The 22,567-nt window shown below is 40.2% G+C and overlaps 1 long non-coding RNA gene across 2 annotated transcripts in view; it reads left to right on the forward strand.

Annotated features, from left to right (window-relative positions):
* LOC116574922 overlaps window positions 1-16,632 on the forward strand; it is a 122,676-nt gene extending 106,044 nt beyond the window's left edge. Inside the window, exons 4-5 of one of the 2 annotated variants that reach the window (XR_004279548.1) lie at window positions 14,334-14,407; window positions 16,600-16,632. This is a non-coding gene — a long non-coding RNA (uncharacterized LOC116574922). Of the gene's footprint in view, window positions 1-14,333; window positions 15,130-16,599 lie in introns of those variants that run through there. The other variant, XR_004279547.1, reaches the window with a different exon arrangement.
* The last annotated feature ends 5,935 nt before the right edge of the window (window positions 16,633-22,567 follow it).

Consider the following 22,567-nt stretch of genomic DNA (forward strand, 5'->3'; position numbering starts at 1 on the left):
AGGGTCAAGCCACCAAGCCAGTGTTTGACCTTTTCTAAGATGGGGAAGACTGGGAAAGGAGAAACGGGCTTTGGGGATGGGGTAAATCATATTTACAGAAGTATAAAAATACACCATTTATTACATAATTCCAGTTTTATAAAATTTGAAATTTGTTGCTCTTCCCACGGCCTTTCCCAAAGAAATACATGCTGATTAACAGCAGACAGTGCCTTCAGTGACGGATATGTTGTTTCTGGGAAGAATGGGGTCCTTTCAAGAAGCTAAGTTTTATTCCACCATCAGGGGTGTTCTCTCTGGGAAATTTGCCCCCGTGGTTGTCTACTCACAATTGTACAAGTTCCCCTTCTTTGACATGGAAATAAGTGGCAACGCCCACTGGAGTCATAGATAGGAATTTGGGCTTTGTTGCCATGAATTGTGCCCTTTGACAAATGCCCGAGGGTTGGAAAGAAAGAGTCAGGACCGAGCAAAAGTGGCTGACTCTGATTTCAAGGGCGAGCTTGTGTAAACATTTCTGAAGCGCTATTCTTATTCTTAAACACTGGAGGATGGCTTTTAGAATGAGAAAAAAGAAATTCTCTCCCTCCCTCCAATGTCAGTGCTTATGTTTCAGTGATTTGGGTTCTAAGAAACAAAATCTTTTCCTTTAAAGGGAAAGAGGTTATAGAAACTCAGTATCTTAAGGAAGATCCGTACCCTGTTCCTGGTTTCGGGTGAGCCTGTAACAGGCTCCACACAGGAGAAGCTCATCGCCAGAGTCCCTGAGGTTTGCCCTCCAGGTTTCAGGGAATGGATTCCACCAGGATGAAGAGGTGAGGCGCCCATAAGCCCATTTCCTCACTGTATTTAGCACTTGGAAACCTGCCATAAACGAATTTTCTACTGTTCTGCAGCTTTTACAGTGCAACGACTTATCTTTTGGTGTTGATTATGGTCAAGGGTTATGAAGAGGAAGCTTTTGTTTTTCCAACCAGGTTTACCTGATTGTTTTGCCTTGGAGTGCCCTGTGGTCCATGGTGTAATGTCAAGCCCTCGCCAGCAGATGGCAGTCACACTACACTGCACATTGACATTAAACAAAGTTTTAGAACAACAGTAATTTGTCATGTGGGGGGTGGGGGGGTAGGGTGTCTGGTGCGCTCCGTGGCTTGGCGGGAGGGGTAACTTGTATGGAGACTAATTCCAGGGAATACACTACACATAGTATATGAATTTGGCCTTGAATCTGGAGATCGGTTTAATTTGAAAAGGAAATGAAACTGAGTAAAAATACAAAACACACAAAAAAGCAATAAACCCAGCAACTGCAACAACAACAAAAAAACTTCCTTAAATAAATCTGTCAAAATGAGCTATGAGGTGAACACCCCAAGGTCTTGGGCTTATTCTGGGCTTTGTTTCACTGATACATGGATCAATATAATCATGGTTGAGGAGCTGGCATGAAAACGTAATGGCCAAGAGACTAAGTCTGGGAACAACTGCAAAAGTATTTTATTTTCAGGAGGATTAACTGAGCTCTGCGTGGCTAGACAGGGTAGGGGGGAAGTAGAAGAAACTCAGAAGTGAAATTAGAAACCTTAGAAATTTCTTTTTTCCATAGAGATGATATTTCCAAAGGAATTCTTTATAGGAAGAATAAGGATTTTTCTCCAGCTAGAAGGAAGACATTACATATGTTGCTGTCATTCTGACTTCTGCTTTGGTATGTTTTCCTGCATTTCTGCTGCAGCAACTCAGCTGAATTTGGCCTCTCTTCTCTCCCATCAGTTAACTGGTGGCCTTGCTTTTTGGGGAAGGTGTGCTGGCTTTCAGCAGGTGCAGGGGTTACGTGGCATTAAAGGGGCATTCCTGTTTCTCTACCTGCAACATGGCTTCTGTGTCTGAGCAAAAGGCACATTTTATCTGCTGATGTTTGGTTTGGTGTTTTGAGTGCGTCTCACCAGAAATGTGTGGGAACGGGACTCTATTTAAGGGACATGCCGCAGTCCATTGTTAGGGAGAAGCCTTGACTCCATGGACAGGGAGAACATGGGTCAGGAATTTGTACAGATGTTTCTCTTCCCCAGAACCTATTGAAACTAGGACCCTTGTTTCTGACTCAACTTTTTAAGGAGACCCTGGAATACAGGGGAATAAAACTCTATCCACATCACCATGATGAAAAACTTTACAGATTTAAGCATAAACTGTCACGGAGGGCAATCGTCGCGGCCCCCAGGTTCCATCACCCGTGCTCTCTCTGATGGGGGTTTGCTATTTTCCACTCCAGTTCCATAATCTTCCATCTGTATTTGGGCAGGGTTTGGATATTCAGTCCGCCTGGGTTACGGACAATCAAGAAGAGCATGACCTGTAGAGAATTTAAAAACAGAATGAAACTAACCAACTGTTTGGTCTGCTTTTAAATTGTCACCATGCCCAGCAATTCTTAAGCACTTTCAGTGGGGGGAAAGAAAAATCTTTTTCTGGTCTAATTTCCAAATATTTGGCCATGATAGCAACGGAGTTTCAGTAACATCTTTGTGTGCTTCAAATAAGCACATTTAATTCATCTATGAAATAAACATTCTAGGGGCCTGGGTGGCTCAGTTGGTTAAGCGTCTGCCTTCGGCTCAGGTCATGATCTCAGGATGGTGGGATCGAGTTCTTCCTGGGACTGCCTGCTCAGCTGGGAGTCTGCTTCTCCTTCTCCTCCCCCCTCATGCTGTCTCTTGCTCCCACCCCTCTCTCTCTCTCATAAATAAATAAAATCTTAAAAAAAAAAAAAGAAATTCTATATGGTAGTGAATTCAGAGAATTCCCAGCTATGTTGTTGGCCTCCAACATGCTGTGGACTTGGCTACCATTTCAGGAGGTAGTTTTTAATGGTTCAGAATCTTTCAAGCTTGCTTCTGGTGTAGTTTATATTTCCAAATTCTGTGGTACTGTACTATATATTCTTACTTTTGAACAGCACATCAAAAATAAAGATATCTATACTTAATTTTTCTTTTCTGAATTATATATATATTTTTTCTGGTGTGGCAAAGACCTCAAAATATTTGCAAACAGTCAGAATCAGTTCAATGATGTAGTGAAAACAGCAAGCTTCAGACCTGTTCCTTGAAGACTGGTGCACAAAAACAGGGGAAAGACTATTAAATATGCAACATGTAAGGAACTGAACACTTACATAGAAAAAGGAATCCAATTAGAAGAAAAGTACCCGGAGAAATAACACAAGATCCTGATCTTACATTGTTGGAGAAATAGCATGGCAGTGTTTGAATATCCTGATCATTTTCATCAAGATCTGGGTACTGGTCCTAAATAAGAAGAAAAACTTAGTTTTTGCTAAATGTCATAGAAGTTAAAGATGAATTTCTGGTGAAAGTGTTTTATAGAACTTTTTTGACTGTGAAGACAGGTGGAAGGAACCAGAATTGATATGAAAGAAACAAAGAGAAAGCATGCAATTTCTGGAATTCATTATGAGACGTGACTTTTATGGAACGTTACCAGGCTTACCCTTAAGTTTAAGAGTCTTAAGTTTAAGAGTCTTCTTAGCTGTTTGTGTATCTGTTCTTTTATGTGAAAGTAAGGAAGGTTAGTTGGAAGAAAGCAGGAAAGGAAAAGGGGCCCCCACACTGAGAGGAAACCACCCTTAAAAGGATTTTACACCACCCTGGAAAGAGCCTTCCATCCTTTCCCCCATGAGAGGTAGATGACAAAAATCTGATTGGATAACAGGTGCTAGGAGGGTTTGTTGAATTAAAACAGCCTGCCAGTAGGCCCATGTAAACCTCCAGATCTAAACGCCAAATCGCCAACCCTCTCTGGCCCCCTCCCTCTTCGGGAGCTTTGTACTCTCACTCAATAAACTTTGCTCAGCTGCCAACCACGCTTCCTCTCCTCTACCTCTTCATTCTTCCAAAGTGCCATGACCAAGAACCACAGGCACCGAAGGAAAAGAAATCCTGTAATGAAAGAGAGCTTATGACCTTACAGCTAATTTAAAAGGTGTTCTTCTGTCAACTCTCAGCAAATACGGATTGATTAAAAAAAAAAAAAGTCTATATTGTCTACTGAACAGAAATATGTAAAGAAAATTCATTTTGACAAAATCATTGACAAGCTTGGAGAATGTTAAAGTTAGAAAAACTATAATTTTATTGTTCATTGCTACAATAGATCAATATGTAGGTATCAGTTTTTCCCCTTTAAAAATACAGAAATGCAATTCAGTAATCTATTATCTTTTTTCCTTATGTTGTCATATTTGATTTATTTTGTATTAAAAAACTTAAGGGGCACCTGAGGAGTGTAATCAGTTAAGCGTCTGACTTTCGGTTTTAGTTCAGGATGTGATGTGATGTTGGAGATGTGAGATTGAGCCCCCTGTTGCTTGAGATTCTCTCTCTCCCTCTTCCTCTGCCCCCCCACTTGTTCTCTCTCACTTTCTCTCTCTCATACATGTCTTTTTTTTTTAATTTAAGTCATAAAATTTTTTTTAAGTCATAAAATTTTTATAAAATAAAAAATTTGTTCTGCTTCTGTTTTCTGTTTTTTCATTTCATGTGATAAGTATTACTCAAAATGTTTTTGGGTTTTTTTTTTTTTTTAGATTTTATTTATTTACTTGACAGACAGAGATCACAAGCAGTCAGAGAGGCAGGCAGAGAGAGAGGAGGAAGCAGGCTCCCTGCAGAGCAGAGAGTCTGATGCGGGGCTCGATCCCAGGACCCTGGGATCATGACCTGATCTGAAGGCAGAGGCTTTAACCCACTGAGCCACCCAGGCACCCCTCAAAATGTTTTTTTAATTTTTTTTTTTTTTAAGAGAAAGAGAGAGCACGAGAGTGGGAGGGCAGTGAGGGGGAGAAGAGAGAAAATCTTAAGCAGGCTCCATGCCCAGCACAGAGCCCCACTGGGGCTTCGATCTCATGATCCTGACATTATGACCCTAGCCGAAATCAAGAATCTGACACTTAGCTGACTTAGCCACCCTGGCGCCCCATCAAAATGTTTAAAATGTGTTTAAAATAATCCTTTGGATGCCAAATATGCAAGGCTGAACAGACTGGTCTTTAACTATATTTATAGGTCACAGTGGGCAATGTTATAGCAACACAGAAACTGTGAAATCTCAGTGGCTTCACCCAGTTAACATTTATGGCATGGAAGCCCGAAGTCAAATATGGAAGTTCCCGACTGATGGCAACCCTTGGTGGCAGAGACGCTGGGAACCTCCATCTTGAGCCTCTACCAGGTTGCTGTCTCTACAAGGTTCAGAGTTGCTCTGGTTCCCATCCAGCTAACAGATAAAGAAGGAGATAAGGAAGATGAGAGAATGCTACAGATGAGGCAATATATTTTTTGAACAGGCCTGGAAATGGCGCATGTCACTGCCATCTGCATCTGGTCGGCCAAGTCCAGGGAGCAGCAGAATAGGCTGGGTGATAGGGTCTTCCTGTGACAAGGAAGAGAGAACAGGACTGGTGAGCATCTAGGCAATCAGTCACTCCATCTGTGATCAAGCTGCTGTTCCTGCACCTTTCTGCCCTTGTAATAGTTCACGAAACGCTGTCTGCGTGTCTCTTTCCCTGTTCCCTAACATGCCGTGGAGCACCACTGAATGGTCAGTGGTTTCAAACCAAGTAAGTGAATAGCTTTTTGTCCAATGAAACATTCTGTGCAAACCAGTATATTAAAAAGAGATAAATAGAGGGACGCCTGGGTGGCTCAGTCAGTTAAGCATCTGCCTAGGGCTAAGGTCAGGATCCCAGGGTCCTGGGATCGATTCCTGCATCAGGCTCCCTGCTCCTTGGAGAGCCCGCTTCTCGCTCTACCTGCCACCACCCCACCTCCACCACCGCGCTTGTGCTCTCTCTCTCTGCTTCTCTGGCAAACAAATAAAACCTTTTAAGAAAGAGAGAGAGAGAGAAATCTGTACCTCTTCTGGTTGGAGTAGGAATGAACAGTCAGAAATACTATTTCAATGGTCTTTTCATTAACTTACACACAAATCCCTCCCTACCCACCCGGACCAATACTGAGCCCCTCAGTCACCGTGCACAGTTCCCGGGTTCTGATTAACAGAAGTTGGAAAGCCCTGCCAAGAGGCAAAGTGGGACCATTGAAGCTTTTGAACTGGGAGTGTTGTTTAGAGAGATTAAAGTTTAAACTCTGGCAGGGAAGCTGCCACGCCCTACCCAATGCTTTTCAACTTTATCTTACTTGACTGGCCTTAATGTTCCTGAAAAGTTTTCAACTCATTTCAACCTTGTGTCCATGTATACAACTTTCTAACATTGTTTTTAATGTTGAACTTGCTCTTATTCAGGCGCCAGGCATCAGGAAAACCATGATAGAGACCCTGGCCTCAAGGGAACGAATTCTCATAATATAAAGTTAAGTGAAAAAATTCTAAATATAAGGTTGAATATACAATGTGATATTAACAATGTAGAAGGATCCCTTTCTTTCTTTCTTTTTTTTTTTTTTTAAGATTTTATTTATTTATTTGACAGACAGAGATCACAAGTAGACAGAGAGGCAGGCAGAGAGAGAGGAAGGGAAGCAGGCTCCCTGCTGAGCAGAAAGCCTGATCCGGGGCTGGATCCCAGGATTCTGGGATCATGACCTAAGCTGAAGGCAGAGGCTTTAACCCACTGAGCCACCCAGGCACCCTAGAAGGACCCCTTTCTTTATACATAAAGACATATGTTGAGTTCCTTGTTTATTCATCTGACCCCCTCAGTGGGATCAAGGTCCACCAAGAGCAATGAAGCCAAAAAGGTGCCTTACTTTCTGGGAACCCAAGGCAAGCTGCAAAAGCCACCATACCCAAGGAAGGAGCTTTCTCCCAGTTCTAAGGCTTCCTCCCGTGCAAGAAAGGCCAGAAGGAATAGCAGTCATGACAACAGGGACGTTAGAATATTTTGTTTCTTTGTGTTGATGCAGGCGGACCTCCATACTGTGCTGTCTTATTTATAACCGGAAACTGAACCTCTATGATCCTACATTTGTGACTTCCTCAACATTTCCCCCAAACCTCTCCACCACCGCCCTTAGGTAGAACCAGCTAAAGCCTGGTCTGTTCAAACTAATTTACTACTCACTTTATTTGCGCGCGGTTTTTCTTTTTGTAGTGTCGTTGACATGGGGCAGAGGTTCATAACCACACTGCTAATTGCACAACAGACATAGTGTCACATTTTGAGAGACTGTTGCCTCCTGTTGCCTGAACCAAAACATTCCTGTCTTATCGTATTCTTGGGATTCCAGGAATGTGAGCCCAGCTTCCCAAAGAATTCATAGACATCACAATGAAACTGTTTCCAGTCTTGTATTTTTATTTGCCTGAAATTATTTTCTCCTGGAACAAGTCTGAAATTGCTCATTTATTTCTACATATACTTCTGATCACTTTACACACACTAGAAACAAGAATTCATATGGTGGTCTGTAGAAGGTATGGGCAAAAACATCCTTGTGCAAGCTTGAATTTTACCACATGTTTTTTTTCTACATTTGATAAAATCTTATCATTCTTTTTGTTAATGTGTAAGTAACATCATCTGGTTTTCAAAATGTTAAACTAACCTAGCATAAAGCCAACGTGGTTGTGTTGTATAACCCTTGCGATTCATATTTCTTTTGTGCTACTTTAATAAGTAAAATGACCAGATTTATTTATTTTTACTATAATGTTCTCTCTGGTTTGTTATCAAGTTTATGCTGGTTGCATAAAATGAATTGGCGTTTGCTTGGTTTTCTGTTTCTTATTAGATTTTTATGTAAGATTGGTCTAATTTCTTGCTTAAATGCTTGGTGTAACTTTTACACCAAACTTTTACAGCTAGATGTGGAGTCTTTCTGAGTTGGTGTGGAAAGATTTTTAATTATAGTTTCAATTTCTTTAAAGACAAAATTATTCTGTTCTATTTCAGATAAACAATATTTGAAACATACTAAAAAATTATCTGTTGTTTATCTGAAATTCAGATTTAACCACATCCTATATTTTTTGGCAACCCTATAATATCCTCATTATATTTTGAATGTCTGAAAGGGTAATGTTGTCTCATCTCTGTGAGTAGTTATTTGTGCCTTTTCTTTCTCTTTTTTCCTTGATTAGGTTCACTCGAGGTTTATCAATTTAATTAGTCTTTTCAAAGAACTAACCTTTGGGTTGTTTATTGCCTTGACTGTATGTTTCATTCCCATTAATCTTTACTTTTTTTTTTTTTAACTTTTTTTTTGTTTGTTTGCCTTTATTTGTACCTCTAACTTCTTGGGATGGATAATTTGATCTTTGACTTTGAGGGTTTTTTTTTTTTCCTTTTTTTTTTTGGAATATAAATTACCCTCTGTGCATGATATTAACTGGTTCCCAGGGACTTGGGTTTTAGTTTGTAGATAATCAGGAGCCCATTAGTTCTATGCACAGGAGTGACCACTTTGCGTTTGCTCTTTTGATGCAGGCTATTTGCCATGTTATGAAAGAGGCAGCTTTGAAAAACAAAATACCGGAAGTGGAAGAGGACAGGGCTGAGGACAGGGTATTGAAGGGCAGCCTTAAGGAAAGGGGCAGTCAAAAGTTAGTCACCATTATGGGAGAGCAGGGACTGTCAGAGAAGAAAAATCCTCTGGTTCATACTGGATCACAAACTTGATGCCACAGAGACGAGGTGAAAAAAAACTTCTTGAAGTTGTATATTTCATAGTTGTGTTTCTGCTGAAGATTATCCACTAGATTTTGCATATTGGAATATGTAATATTACCTTAAAATATAGAGAGTTAAAATATAGATCGTTAAAAAATATAGATAGTTCAAAATACATGTAAGTATATATATTGTTAAGAAACAAAATTGAACTGAGTAAATTTGAAGATCTAATTGGCTTTACTACGAAATTCATGAATCAGATGGTATCCCATCTAGCAAGGTGAGGGGGGTTCTGAGGAGTTTCTGTAGCAAGGAGGGTGGGGCAAGAAGTTAGTAGCAAAAGAAAAGAAAGGATTGTTCCGGAAAGGCTACTTTCCCTGAGGGAGACGGCAGGAGGTCTTATCATATGGATGATTTCATCTTCCTTTGGAGATACAGAGACTCCCCGCCACCCCACCCGTTCCCCATGACAGAGTACCTTATTTGTGCTAGAAATTTCAAGAGTGATTGTTTTAAAATTCCACTCTTCCAGTGATTAAAATTGCAATTAAGTCTTGGTTTGCTCTCTTGGGGGCAATTGGATCTACCTTGGGCTTGTGGTTTTCTTTTTCACTCTTTTTCTCAGTATATTTAGAGTACATGGCAAAACAAAGAACACATTTAATAACTATTTATACCTGGTTACATAGCACTTTGTTTTCTCACACCTGCAACCCTCAGGCCAAAGATTTTCTTGACCTGGATTCTCCAGGATAGAGCCGCAGGCATTGGCCATTCTGAAGTCTTCCTGGGTTGAGCCATGCGGGAAGTCTTAGGACTTGAAGACACTCCACTCCCTAGCCTATCACTTTGTCTTTTTTATTCATCTGTTTTAGTGAGGTAGATGCTATCTAAAATGTTCTTAGCAATTTTGTGAAAGATAGCTTATAAGGTAAAGTTTTCATTTTAGTTATAGATAATAAAGGACAAACGGTCTCATTTATTTTAAGAAAGAATAGTTGACTTGAATTCAGAGCAAGTCAGATTCTGTATTTTTTTTTTTCTCATTGAAAGAGAAAAAAAATGGTCCAGGAATAAAACTTTAGTGGTTTGTTCATAGATAAGGCATTCTGCCCTTATTTGAGATAGAACCCCCCCCCAAATTTTTTTTCTCACAAAGTGAATATGACTAAATGTATCTTTTTTGAATGGCCATCTTTAGAAACCAGCAAAGCTGGAGATAATGGGGCAGGATTTCTTCTCCTTTAGTGCCTGTGGTTCTTGGTCAGGCCACTTCTAAGAATGAAGGGGTAGACGAGACCAGGCAGCAAAGCAAAGTTTACCGAGCGAGAATCCTAAGCTCCTAACGAGGGAGGGGACCCAAGAGGGTTACCACTGGCATTTCTAAGTCTAGAGGTTTTTGTGGGCTTGTTGGTGGGCTGATTTAATCTGATTAACCCTCCATGCAGTTTTCTATCATGTGGGAAAGGGTAGAGGCCCCTTGTAAAATCCTTTTAGGGGCTGATTCTTCTTAGGCCAGGGGGCGGCTGTGGAGGGAGGACTCAGGGCTCCTTGTCCCTGCTGCCTTTCTTCCAGCCACCCTTCATCAATATCAGGAGGAGTAGAACCTAGTCATTCTCCCAAGAATGAACTGAGATTTATAAATGGGCTGTTGTTTTATCAGATTCCAATGTTCTAAAAGTTTTGTTCCTGTCTCTTCCCTGGCATGTTGGGAAGAAGCCCAACGTATTTCCTTTTTTCCACTGGTTCTCTAGACTCATCATGTGCAGAGCTGCTCAGCTGACATGTCTATGGGAAGAGGTTAAAAAAAAAAAAAAAGTCCTCTTCAAAGGAAACAATTTTTGTGGTTATACATCTGGATGTTTGGGTACACATTGACCAATTCCTTCTGAAACCTGAAAACTTATTTAAGTTCCTACCATGATTGTTAATTCATAGGAAGTTGACATCTTTAAAAAGCTATGGGGGGAGAAACTGCTTATAAAACCACATAATACTATCCTATGGGAACACACTATATAACATCGTGGTTTAAGTGCTAATGACAGGAAATAAATCGTTTAGATTTAATGCTAAGGTGTGGGTTTGGGTGTGATTATTGGATAAAGAAATACATACTTTCCTCGTCCTCGTCCATAATTAGTTACAATTCCTTAAATTATTTAAAATCAAATTGTTTAAAATTGGTTAAAATCAACACAAACAAACCAACTGATGCTCCATTCGACTACCTTTTTGTGTTAATTGTGAAATTTCTAGCTGAGGACTTGTAGAGGAAACCAAACAAGGAATGGTAGAATTACTGAGCTGCCTATGATGGTTTCACTATATATATTTGATTTTTCATTTCTCACTGATCCATCTCTCTGTCCATGGTGGCTGGGATGAAACCTTAAAGATTTGTTCATGAATAAGCCATCCTGGTGATGGGGAAGGATATGCAACCATCTGTCCATTCATCTAAAGCGTACTGATGTTCAGATGGAGATAGAGATGAAGAAGATGAGCTCTCTGCCTTTACAAAGCCCCTGACAAGTAACAGTCAGGAAATGATGTGCTCTGTGCTAATAATAGAACCATGTGTGGAATGTAGTGGGCTCAAGGGAATAGAAGGGGAAGCGATATATAGCTAAGGGTGAAATAAAGAGGGCCTGGGTCAGGGGAGTAGCATTGATCGAGAGGAAAATCACAGAAGTTAACTGTTGATTTTGAGTCCTGGTATCCTGGCAGCCCTTCCTTGTAGCATACCAGTTGGGCCGAATCTTGGTTTCTCTATTGGTAAAATGGGATAAATGGTTGTTATGTGGATTAAGTGAGATAATTTCTGAAAAGTTCTTAGTATCCAATGCTTCAAATGCAGGAATTCTCTCCATATATTGGCTGTAGTACTAGTAGGAGTTCTCCAGACAAGCAGAACCAGTGGCACATAGCTATGTATTGTCTTATTTAATATAAGGCATTGGCTCACTCCTTTATGGAGGCTGAGAAGTCCCATGGTCTAATGTCTATAAGCTGGAGACCCAGGAGAGCTGGTGGTATCATTCCAGTCTGGATCTGGAGGCCTGAGAACCAGGAGAACTCATTGTGTAAATTCTGATTTGAGTACAGGAGAAGACCTATGTCCTAGTCAGAGAGAGCACATTCTCTCTTACCCCATCTTTTGTTCTGTTCGGGTCTCCAATAGATTGGAGGTGCTCCATCCACATTGGGGAGAATAATTTGCTTTGCTCAGCCTACATATTCAGATGTCAATCTGATCCAGAAACACCTCTACAGACAAATCTAGCCTAATGTTAAACCAAATATCTGGGCTTCCCATGGCCAAGTCCGGTTGGTATATAAAATTAACCATCATAGCTTTATATTTATAATCAGGGCTGGAACTTGGGTGAGAAGTCACATAATGTAGTTGAACTTTTAAAAATTCTTTTATTTAAATCCCATCACTGCCTTGTACTGCCTGCAAGATATTGGTCAAGTGGCTTCATATCTCTGAGCCTCAGTTCCATTCTCTGTGGAGTTGGGATTTTAGTAGCGATTGCATGGGGTTCTTTTCGATAAAATGGATCAAAGCATGAGAAGAACATGGCCATGCATCAAAACTCAAAAAATGCTTGCTACCATTCTTGGGGGGCTTAGAGAGAAGGAGATGTTAGTAGGACATCCTTAAATTTTAAAGTGAGTACTAATTGGATAGTCATGGTATGCAGAGAATATGGAGGAAGAACAGGCTTGTTTAAAGAAAGAGAGGTGAGTTTTATTTTAATCATTGATGAGTATATCTACTGTCTCTGTTAGGTCGTTGGATATAAGGATCTGGTTCTCAGAAGCCATTCAGGTCCAGGCATTTAGCTTTGTGTATTGGCAGCAAATAAATTGTATCTGATTCCATGGTTATGGATTGGGTTTTCCAGGGAGGGGGGAAAAGATGCGAGTTTACGACCCTTGAGGGGAACGATGGAGAAAAAGAAGTCCATGATTGAAACCGGGCTGAAACAATGGTGTTAGGAGGAAGCCAAGGAAGAGGGTTATGCATGAGCATAGCAAGAGGTGAGACCTGGTTTCACAAAGGCATACAGAAACCACATGTCACAAAGTAGAAAACAGAAAATGGTGCTTCCTGGATTTGGCCACATGGAAGGCACCCAGTAATTGTCACCTTAGCCATTTCTGTGGAGCAGTGTGGACAGGAGGCAGAGTGCAGGGGACTGAGATGAGAATGTGGCAAGGGAAGTCAGGATGTAGGCAGTATGGGTCAGGCTCAGACATGACACCCAACAGTCCGTACCATTGAGGCATTTAGGTGGCTTGGATGGATTGGACATTCAAGGAGGTGTGTGAGGATTTGTGGTGCAGGGGGCAGTGATATCAAGGGAATTGAACTTAGCATTTACAAGAGCATCTGGCGTATTGCAAGCACTCGGTAGGTGTTAGCTGCTGTTAGCTGCCAGTGTGCCCTTAGACACACACACTCTGCTGCCTCCTAGGTCCACTCTGAGCCACTCCAGGAAACGGCTGGCTGCGCAGCTTGACAACGAATGGGAAAAACGAGGAACTGGCCAAGTGATTCATCTACATACATCAAATCAGAACAATGTGCTTGAGGGTTGACTGGCAATAACACCATCCTCCCTCTCTCCACCTCCTCCTGAAAGTTACATTCGTCCTTTCTTTAAAGAGGCCGCCTCTATCATTACACTCCTAAAAGAACTGTTGGTGCTATTTTTTTTTTTTTTTAAAGTAGACTCCACAAGTAGGCTTGACCTGAGGACCCTGAAATGAAGAGTCTCACGTTCTACCTGCTGAGCAGGCCAGGTGCTCCTGCTGTTATTTTTAAATAAGCGTTAACCTGTGTAAAATGTTAGGATACATCTTGAAAGACGGCCCTTTTCCTTCTGTCTCAGTCTTCTCATTTTAGAGGTCTCGCTATTTTATCTATTTTTAATTTAATTTTACTTATCTATTTGAGAGAGAGACAAAGAGCATGAGCTGGGGGAGTGGCAGAGGGAGAGGGACAAGCAGACTCCCTGCTGAGTGAGGAGCCCGATATGGGGCTCCATCCCAGGACCCTGAGCTCATGGCCTGAGCTGAAGTCAGACACTTAACTGACTAAGCCACCAGGCACTGCACATCTTACTATCTTAGACAAGCGCACATAGACCTATTGTTTGCTTGTAACTCATATAGTATTTATCATATATATATCATTTATCATACATCATTGAACATGATCATATTATAAATCTGCTAAGGAACAGATAGTCTCAGACATAGTTCATGCAAGCATGAATTGCTCTAACCAGTCCTTTCCAGAAAAATAATGGGTGTATTCTTTGACCTAGGCAATCCCATTTTGGGAAATATATCCTACAGATAAAAATAGCCACTAAAATGCAAAACTGTAGTCAGTGATATTTCCTGTATTATTATTTGTAGTGGCAATAGGACTGGAAACAGCCTGAATATTTTATCAATAGGGAGAAAGTTGACTAATTTATAGTACTCCATAATATAAAGACATAAGAGATGTTCATGATATATTATTAAGAATAAAAGCAAGTAGGGAATCCATATGCATGAGATGATCCCATATTGGAAACATAAATCAAACATTTTATTTATATGTGTTTATATCTTTGTGTGAACATATGAATTTATTTTGAATATGATTTTTCAGATCATGGAGAAAAGGATGGAAGGATTCACACCAAACTCTTAACATTGGTTACTTCACACTGGAGTAGAAACAAGGTAGAGTGAATTTGTTAATGGTTTCCTTCTATCCCTCCATATATTTGGACTTGATTATCAGAACAAGCTTGCATTACTTTTTCAATTAAAAAATAAACCCTGTAAATGAAAGGAAGAATAAAGCTTTTACTACTGTCTCATGAAATTATAAACCATCTATTTGGGAACAAGCATCATAGATACAAGGAGGGATGAAATGGAAATTAGCAAGGCTTGGATGAATAATCTTAAACTTGGAGTTAAAGAATCCTGGCCATGATTTGTCTTTACAATGTGATTTGAGAAAGTACAGGAACGCCTGGCTGGCTGAGTTGATCATGGGACTCTTGATCTTGGGGTTGTGAGTTTAAGCCCCGCATTGGGTATAGAGCTTGCTTAAAAGTAAAAGAAAATAAATAAAAATGGCACCTGGCTGGCTTGGTCAGAAGAGGATGAGGCTCTTAGTATAAGGGTCATGGGTTTGAGGGCCACTTGAGGGTGAAGCCTACTAAAAATAAAAAGAAAAAAAAAGAAAAAAAAATAATTGAAAGAAAAGAAATCAGTATTGCTACCTGTCTTTGAATGTAGTTACTCCTAGAAGGTCTTCTGGATTCTCATATATGCTTTTGAATTGATTACTATGTGAGGTAATGTATTGGGATGTTCACATATTGGCAGAGATTGGTTTATTGACTTTATTTAACCAACATTTATTTAGTGAAATGATAATAAATATTAATATTAACAAGAGAATTTCTATTAATAAATTATTAATGTTATTAATTATTAATTAATATTAATAGTGACATTAAGAGTTAATTTCATTAACCATCTGAAAGAGCAGGATAAGAAGGAGTGTTATCCAACTTAGTGTTGATCAGGTAGTAGTCATGGAAAAGAGGTCTTAGAAAGATTCCAGAACTGTGGAGCGCCTGGGTGGCTCAGTGGGTTAAGCCTCTGCCTTTGGCTCAGGTCATGATCTCAGGGTCCTGGGATCCAGCCCCGCATCAGGCCCTGTACTCAGTGGGGAGCCTGCTTCCTCCTCCCTATCTGCCTGCCTCTCTGCCTACTTGTGATCTCTCTCTCTTTCTCTCTGTGTCAAATAAATAAATAAATAAATTCTTAAAAAAAAAATCCCAGGACTATGGCAATGCCCCATTCTGGTGGAATTCTTTTGTAGGGAGTGAGTTGAAGGATGTATTGGAAGGTGACAAGTGCTCTCGGAATGAAGGAAAAAGGACAGAAGAAAGCATAGGAATAAAAGACCGAGTTCCTCAAAACCTTGAGAGAAATCATCTAGCTTAAGGGAAGAGAGCTGCTGGAGAGAGGAGGAGAGAGGGCAATGGAGGTGAGAAAGAAAGACGTTGGCACAGGGTGTGCTTAGGCAACCAACGGGTGGGTGATGGGTGATCAGGGAAGAAGACGAAAGCTAGGAGGTGAGGGAAAGGTAGCAGGGACATGGGAAGTCATCCAAAACAAATATGCCTAATTTGAAGTTGGCCTAGCATTTGGCCTGACTTGTATTTAGTCTCATCCACCAGCCAAGTGAATTCCTACGGGTAATTTATAAAGTGAGAAAGTGTGAATTAACATATTCATTAACATAATCATCTTTCATAACCAAGATGTCTTAAGCATCCAAAAGGTTTAATGTATCCAGTCTGTGCATAATAGCTTCAAATGATATATTTGGACAGAGCCCTCTGAGATGTTTCATTCTCCTTTGCCAAAAGCAAAGTTTCTTAAGTGAGGGAAAAGAAATCCTGATCAACAGAAAAATCATGGTAAAGATATAAAGGGCACAAGAAGTTGGGGTTGTAACAAGAATAGACCAACAGGAAGACAAGAAAACCCAATTTTGATATGAGATGGCACGAAGTATCTTTGATATCTTACGTGAGTCATTTAAATTCTTTAGGTCTTTGTTATATCAATAAGATGAGGAAATCTATGATTTCTCTGGTCTTGCATGATACCCAGTTCTGTTTGGCAAGGGGTGTTTTTGAAACTGATGAACATGGTCAGAATTGGAGGCAGTTACTGTAATGAAGACACACTTTAAGATCATAGAAGATCAGTACTGTGAGTTAGTTTGGAGTCCCACTGACTTGGGTTCAATTTCCGTCTTTACATATATTAGCAGATGATGTTGAGAACGTTTCTTTTTTCTTTTCTTTTTTTTTTTTTAAAGATTTTATTTATTCATTTGACAGACAGAGATCACAAGTAGGCAGAGAAGCAGGCAGAGAGAGAGAGAAGGAAGCAAGCTCCCCGCTGAGCAGAGAGCCCTATGCGGGGCTCGATCCCAGGACCCTAGGATCATGACCTGAGCTGAAGGCAGAGGCTTTAACCCACTGAGCCACCCAGGTGCCCCGAGAACGTTTCTTTATGCTTATTTTCCCATAAATAAAACTGAGAAGAGTAACAAGTATCTAGCTATTGGTGTGGTGAATGTAAACAAATAAGTGTTAAATGCTTAATGATACCTGACACCATGAAAGTGCTCAGAATGTGGTAGAAAATAAAATGAAACATTTCTGCTAATGTAAAAGCCAGATTTCTTTTTCTTTTTCCTGCCCTGCCCTTCCCTTCTCTTCCTCACCCTCCCCTCTCTCTTTCTTTCTCTCTTTTTCTTTTTAAGTTATGGCTTTTCCTTCCAGATTGGGGGAACAAGGATTGTGAATGTCTTGGCAATAAAAACACAAATAAAGATGGTAGTGATTTAGCCATACACAGTAAACATACCATTTCACAGCAGGAAGGAAGTAAGGATCAAGAGTTGAGTAAACAAAGGAGGAATATTATTCAGACAAGGAACCAGTTCAATGGCTAAAAATACTTTGGGATCGTCAAAGAAATTGAGTTGTTCCTTGGGTCAGGAACCCTCTGATTTATGAAACATAGCACATTTCTCTTCATGACCATTCTGCTGTGACCTCATGGTTCCTCTACTTCCAGGACTACCTGGCTTTTCTAGCCTCATGGGGGCACCGACTGAGCCCTGTGGATATATTTCTATGAGTATCTTGAGTGAGAAATAACCTAGATCATCATCACCATCACCACCACCTCAAGTTCAAAATCTGGTTGAGTGCTAACACCTGCACCTTCATAGCCCTCTGAAGGGTGATCATGGGCTGATACCAAGAGATAGTTCAAACCCTCTATCTGCAGTATTTACCTTAATGGGGGAAAAAGGTTTTGGAAAAGAGCAACAATGTTTTTGCATACAAACTTTGAACATGGCAGTATGTGATTGACCAGTGTTTTGGCCAAATTAGACAAGCAACTAATACTTACACGTTCATTGACTTCTGTGTGTTGAAATAAGCCATGATCCCTGCCCATGATGAGCTTATAGTCCTACAGTGACACACTGGAAGAGTTGTTTAGAAGGAGTGACCCAATGATGATAGGTTAAGATAACCAGTTAACAGGTTAAGATTCATCTAGAAGTTCACCACCTAACAAGAGGGATAGAAGTGGAAGGGGAATGATTCTATGGTGGGAGAGTTAAAAGTATTGGGCAGAATGGAGGAAGGAGATATATAGAAGAAACCTACTAGAAGGTTTGCTGTATGTCCATGGGAAGCAGGAAGAAAATGCCTGGGAAAGTTTGCAGATTTGATTGGAATATGGGGAGAAAATATTGGATATCAAGACAGAATCATTTTTTTTCTCCTAGTCCACCAACCGATTTTTATTTTAATTAGTAGATAGGCCATGCTTTTTTTTTTTTTTAAATACCTAATTCTCCTGGTAGCATTTTTGGTTAAAATTAGTGAACAGGAGTGAAACTATGAAGGCATGGAACAAAAGTATCCAAAAGTTGTCTGGACTTAAAATGTATCTCAGAATAATTCTATTCAAAGTGGTTTTCATTGTCACATTCGTCTCTTATCATTAACTGTCTTAGACCAGCAGGTCTGGACTTTCACCTTGACCTTGTGTTCTCTCATAAGGATACATACAGGATCCTAGACACAGAATGGAGGTGGCTCCATGTCAGATCCCCAGGCATGCCCCTCTGTGAGCATGTGGGTTCACATGAAGGAGCAGGGAGGAGAGGAAAGCCCTGCCTTTCGGTAAAAGGCATATTTGATCTTTCCCGACCGCAGCAGAGGACAAGGCAGGTTTCCTGGAAGAAGCTCAGGGGAGGGAAAAGGAAAATTAGAAGGCTTCATCTGAAAAGTTGGGGCTAAGCTTGAATTCCTAATTGCCACAGGTCTTTTCCAAGAAGCATGCCCATCTGTGGTGTACCAGCCGTCAGCTGGGTGGCTCCCGGATCGTGTCTCCTTAGACAACTCAGCTGACGACACCACCACCATCAGCTCCTTCCAGGAATGCTGTGCCCATCCTCTATGGTTTTCTGTTGAGTTGGTCTGGCCCTACTTAAGAGGAAAATAATTGGTATTCTTTACGCTTGTGTTGGGCAGTAATTTCCTTTTGAGCCACCCTTCACATCAGGACCAGCCCTCTGCAAAATTATGCAGTCGACAGTTTGTTTTGATGCATTTTTCCCCCTCTGGTACCTATCAGTCACCCTGTCCTACTCTCCTTGGCCCAAATTTTCAGGACTCTTGCATTTTCTTATGACTGTCAGAAATAACTACACCCTCATCCCTGTGATATCCGCACTCACCCAGCAAACACTCCTTCCTTTTGGAATTGTCAATTCAATTTGAAAGTGACCAGTCTTTTGTCTCATTCTACCATGTGCCAGATATGATGTCAAATGTCATGGTTGTCACAGTGAAGTGGACATGGTCCCTCTGCTTACGGAGGACACAGTTTCATGAGACATATAGGAAAAAATATCCAGCATTACAACAAAGATGTAAGGGCACGAGACAGCATAAAACATTGGAAGAAATGTCACAATGGTGGAGCATGTCACTAAAGCTGTGCTGAGATTTGTTGTGCAAGGGCCACAAAGCAAGTGTGCTGTAAAGATGGAATTGAGAGCTAGCTTTATCCTGCAGGTGGTGGGAGACTCACAGGCTATTTATGCAAGAAGGTGACAAGATCTACAGATTAAAAAGGTCTCTAAAGAGGGTCAGTGAATAGGATCCTATCTTAGAGCAGAAATCCCGATGAGATGGGGTGACCTTGATTGAGGTAGAAGCAATGTAGATACAAAGGAAGGGGACAGATTTGAGAGATATGTAGGAAGTAAAAATTACACAGTTGGTGACCACTTATGCCATTGTTTGGGGGAGATAAAGAATTCTTTAGGATTCTGATCAAGGCTAGAGCATGATGGTATCTTCCCAGAGGTGTGGGATACACAAAGTGGAATTGTTTGAAGACTCTTGTTTTGATGGTGGTGGGTGTAAGTGAGGCATACCCCAGCCTCAGCAATCTATTAATCAGTTTGTTACTTTCTTACCAAAATGGCATCAGATTGGTTTCATTAAGTTAAAATACATATCTCTTTTGTTACACCCTTAAAAAATTATGATAATGCTGGCAGTTTCAGAGACCATAATAAATCAACTGAAGAAATGTCTTTCTTTTGGCTGGATGATGGGGTGGAACAGGTTATGGGGCTGCTTAGAATCACTTTGTGTGATCTGGACCATGGGTCATTATATTTACATGTGTGCCTGCCCTCGCTGCACACTTAATTTTTTTCTGACTTTTAAATAAGTTCTTGATTTCTGTCCGTGTTAGCTTTTAGTTCATTCTTTTGTCATTCTCCATTCCCCCATTGCCCAAACCCTCTCTCTCTGTACAAATTGCTCTGGTGTCAACACGGAGACCTCCCAGTTCTTTTATTTGTAATCTAAGAGGGACAGAATGGAGGCTTCTTTCCCATGGACTTAGAATTCAGAGAATCTCTATTGCTATCACAGAAGACATTGGGAGAGATGTGCTTACTGAACCAAGTAAGCATTCTCAAATCCTTGCTATTTCCCAGACACATAAGCTCAAGAGTATTGATAGAGCTTGGGGAAGCCAGATACTTGGGACATGAGAAAAATATTTTGATGTTGGAAAGCTCCAGGTCCCTGGTTCCTTTGTTTCTATCAGTGCAGCTCTTAAAGATTCATTCTCTTTTTTCTGTTTCTTGATCTATGGGTATTAAGTGAAAGCCTTAGATTTCCCATTCCCCCCCATCCCACAGAGTTTTGTTCAGATGTGAAGGAAGAGAGAGAGAGCAACAGACCATTTTCAGGAGTCGAAGAAAGAGTAGCAATAATGTAAATAGAAAAAGTGTTTAATAAATAGCCTGGAAACAGAAATCTTACAGTTTTTGTAGGCTAAACCCAATAGACAAATACTTTCACCATTCACATGATTAGGCATCTAGCTACCTAGTGCCCTTCATCATGTGGTGGGAAAGAACAGATCCACTTGTTATGCAATGTGGACCTAGGAAGTGGTTTTGGATTGGTTTTGGCTTCTTTGAGATGGTTTTGGACAAGATTTTGTTATGAAAGCTAAGCACAAGTTATGATTGCATGCTACAAGAATGCCCCATATTCATTGGTAGTTCAGTCTCTTAAACCCACATTGAAATCCTGTAGGGCTATTGATGTCAGAGGCAATTTAGGAAGAAAAGCACAAGCGTTAGCTACTGAAAAATATGGAAAATGGCTTTGGGTCTTGATTCTGTTTATGAGCAGTGCAATTGCAATGATCATGGACGAGGCTCAGGTCCACTTGGCTGAGACACAGATCTTGGATGACTTTATTCAGGTGGTATGCTAGGACCCTGACAAATTAAATGGCATAATAGGGATTAAGCATAGGAGGGAGAGGTCAGGTTGCAAGACACTCCAGTGGAGTTACAGGTACAAAAGAGAGGTCACATTTGTTAGCTCCCATTTTCTATCCTAGATTGAAAAACAGTAAGTCACTTAACGGTTATATAGAAATATAAAATTCAGTACCCAATAAAAGCTGGAAATTGAGTGGGAGAAAGAGGAGGACATATTCATTTGAAGGAGAATTTTATAGAAATCCTCTGTTCTTCTTAAATTCTACCAGAATTACCACAGGAATAAAATAATAAGACTGTGATTTTCTTGAGAGCAAAGACCATATATTTTCAACTCTATATCCTCAGCAACCCAAATAGTTGCTGGTGCTCAATAAATGTGTGTTTGCTGAAGGAATATGTAATCAAATGGTTACATTTATATACAGAGTCCATATTTCACATTATAATATTTACATTATGATGTTAACTTTGTTTACCTCTTATCTATTACCAGAAGTTAACAAAGTTTTCCTATAACAAAACTTATAGACTTCTTAGGCTAAAAGATAAAATTGAGACTATTATGTAGGTGCTTATGTAACATGAGGGAAAACAAATGTCCACTGTATTTCACTGATGAAATTAAAAAATACAGTGATCATTGAGTATATTTTTTTGTAGTAGAATGAGAAAAATGGAATTCTTTAGGAGGAGATAATGTTTCATTTAATTGGGTTTGATGTCCCCCATCATCAAAATATTTTGCAAATGTTCACCTATTAATAATGGTATGCAATGAGATTTTAATTATTTCATTTAGAGCTTGAGTTTTGTATTATTTTTTCATATTACTAAATAAAAGTTTTCTTTTGATTTTTTTTCCTACCATTTACATATATAATAGGTGTTCTTAGCTCTCAGACCATACAAAACACAGGTGGTGGACTGGATTTGGCCCATGAGCTGTGCTTTGCTGACCCCTGATCTATACTGACTGGTTTTGAAAAGTGTTCAGTTTATTTATTTATCCCCTGTCATGGAAAATTGAATTTGAAAATGTGTCTCTAATTACATTATTTGCAATATCTCACAAACCAAAAAGTCTCTAAATTTGAGAGTTTTCCTCTATTTTTTAAAAACTACTGTCACATGGGTATTGGTCTAAGAGCCACTCCCTCTTGCTCACACACACCCCGCAATAAAATTTACTTCAGTATCTCCTTATCAGGTTAAGATAAACTTACTCTTAAACTGAGTATGATTCTTAGCAAGGCCCAAACAGAGGACAAGGACTTCAAAAGAACTTCCTCTCCCTGCGATAAAAATACAATGACAAGGACAGAACCCTAAGGAACTGCCAAGCCCACTGGATGCCCAAATTTGAAGTTGTTTTTTCATGTTGTACTTTTGGTCGGAAATGCTTGAGATGCTTCTGTGTCTCCTAAGCCTTGCTCCCCCCTGTCACTTCTAGCCTG

This window comes from Mustela erminea, chromosome 16 (assembly GCF_009829155.1).
Source record: "Mustela erminea isolate mMusErm1 chromosome 16, mMusErm1.Pri, whole genome shotgun sequence".
Classification (NCBI taxonomy): domain Eukaryota; kingdom Metazoa; phylum Chordata; class Mammalia; order Carnivora; family Mustelidae; genus Mustela; species Mustela erminea.